This window comes from Marmota marmota, unplaced genomic scaffold, assembly GCF_001458135.2.
Source record: "Marmota marmota marmota unplaced genomic scaffold, marMar, whole genome shotgun sequence".
Taxonomy (NCBI): domain Eukaryota; kingdom Metazoa; phylum Chordata; class Mammalia; order Rodentia; family Sciuridae; genus Marmota; species Marmota marmota.
Genome location: NW_026000037.1, coordinates 38,602,380 through 38,604,929, shown reverse-complemented (window position 1 = coordinate 38,604,929; position 2,550 = coordinate 38,602,380). Strand labels below are relative to the sequence as shown.

Here is a 2,550-nt window from a genome sequence, read left to right as displayed (position 1 = left end):
TTTTCTTACTTTCATTTTTTTTTTTTAGGCAGGGGGGTGGTGCCTGGAGCTAGAGCAACCTGAGGAGTTAACAGACTCAAGCTTCTATAGGCTCAAGTGAGCTGATATCCTTTCTTCCTCTGAAGAAACCGTCTCTCTCTCTCTCTCTCTCTCTCTCTCTATATATATATATATATATATATATACACACACCCACACACATACATATATATAATATATAGATATATAATATATAACTATATATCCATAGATAATATATGTAAATACATATATGATATATATCAATATAGATATATTTATGTCTATATATATCTGTACATCTAGCTATAAAAATAAATGCAGATGTAAATATAGATATCAATATCTACATATAATATATACACATTATAAACGTGTGTACATATATATTTAAAAGAGAGAGAGGGAGTAAGAGGGAGAAAGAGAGAGAAACTCACACTTAGGATAATAAACCCACCCAGATGTACTTGGTAACAAATCACCAGTTTACTAGAATTTGTAGTCAACTGAATTCCGTATGCAAGGAATTGTTATATGGGAAAATTCTGAATTAAACCAGACAGGCTTCTGCGGTATACCCAGTGGATTTCTGTATCAGATCCCATTAAGTCTTTCTCATTAATATCCTACAAGACTGTCCCTATGAAGAGTTTAAACATCTATTTGCCCAAGCATGATTCTGATAGGTTGTGTGCATAGTAAATAATTCCCTTTGAGGTAATGAGAGGCTCAATTCAAAGAGAAAGGAGTCTGAAAGGAAGATTCCTAGAGTTTGAGGATAGAAAAGTGAGTGGATAAAAGGAAATGGACTAAAAGACTCTTTCAGTGGACATGGCTTCATGCAACCAAGAGAAAAATGAGGTTAAGTGGACTAAGGTACACTTCTCAGGCCACTTACATCCCCCCAGTGAAGCCAGGTATCTCTAATTTATAATTCTTCTTGAATTGAATTCTTTTCTGAAACTCACTGTTCAAGAAGGCATGCAAGTGGGAAAGCCTCAACAGACTGTAAGCAGACCACTCAGAACTTAAGGAACTGCTGGCTGTTTAAATACCTGTTCCTCACCTGTGGCCATCCAAGTGTCCTGGGTGCCATGGAGGCAGACGTGCTGTCTTGCCCCATGAATTGACCTTTCCACAGCCTAAAGAACAGGGTAAATAACTGAGTGTTAACCATCCACTCCACCTGCTTCATGTCTCTTTCTCTACTGCCCTTGTTGTAAATGCATGAGAGAGGAAGAAGCTAGATCTCTGTTCCTCTGGAGACCTCCATGCCAGCTCTTGGTGCTGAATGGGAAATTCAGCAGCTTTCATTTGGTGCTTGTGTGCCGTTATGCCAAGCCTTAGGCAATTAAAGGCTTTATAGACAAATGTTTCCTAGATCAAGGCCCTCTTAGCACCCACAGAATCTGACTGATAGTCACAAGATCTCTACAAGATTCCTATTATCAATCGCTCGCCAAACACAAGTTGCTTCTGTCACTGAGTTGGGTAATAGATACATAAAGAAAAAGGAAATACAGTACCTTCAAGGGGTTCATTCTGGTAGAGGCAGAAAAGTGCTAGGAAAAGAACAGGAGGGACAGCAGTGCATATCTGGGGACTGAGGCTCAGATATGTGATGCACACCTGAGATCAAATTCCTGCTCACTGTGTGTTTACTGTAGAACCATTTTCCAAGCTCCCTAGCCACTTGAGTCTTTGATTTTCTAATCTGTAAAATGGGAATGATGCTCCCAGAGATGTTTTGAAATTAAAGAGGGCAAAATAGAAACTTAGCATTGTGCTCGGTGTGTCAAAAATATCCAATGAATATCAACTACTTTCATAATAATTATTGAGAATGGGAACAGACAAGTATCAACTGAGATAGTTTTAAAAGACATTTAGTCAAATGTGCTAAGATGTGCAACAGACAAGTCATCTGGTGAAGGCCATGGAATAGTCATGACTCAGACTCATGCTCCACACACTAAGGTTTCATGTGCATAGGTTATCACCTTTGTCACTTCTCAAGATTCCTCCAACATATGAAGAAACAGAGAATAAGCATAGACTCGATAGTAGAACAACCAGGAGAAGACGCAGCACCTGGGCAACAACAGGGTCCTCATCCTGAGCTGGCTACAATATTATTCTAATCTGTAAATAGGATTAATAATATAAGGAAAGCAGATACCATGTTATCCCCAAGAGATGAAGTATTTTCATTTTAACAGTGACCTTCTCTGTACATGCTGTTTTAACTTAAGGTAATACTAACTTGTTAATATTTGGGGTTTATATCGGTAGGACAACTTCTCCAACACTCTTCAAATTACACTACATAGCTGCTGCCTCCTTTAGCTAAACTTTGACCTTGTTCAAAAGCCCCCAATACTTTCAAATTATCACATATAAAGAAATTTTTGAACATCAATGTTTTGAAAAGTTTAGAGACTGCCAGAGATAAAGAAATATTATAGGAAATACAGTTCTGATATGTCAGCAATCAGTGTTTTGCTAAGTTTCTCACAGGATATACAATGATTA

The 2,550-nt window shown here is 37.8% G+C and overlaps 1 long non-coding RNA gene across 1 annotated transcript in view; it reads right to left on the bottom strand.

Moving 5' to 3' along the window:
• The window catches only part of LOC125619461, a 6,803-nt gene extending 5,638 nt beyond the window's left edge, over positions 1-1,165 (bottom strand). Inside the window, exon 1 of the long non-coding RNA XR_007351023.1 lies at positions 1,085-1,165. This is a non-coding gene — a long non-coding RNA (uncharacterized LOC125619461). The remainder of the gene's footprint in view (positions 1-1,084) is intronic.
• Between the last annotated feature and the right edge of the window lie 1,385 nt (positions 1,166-2,550).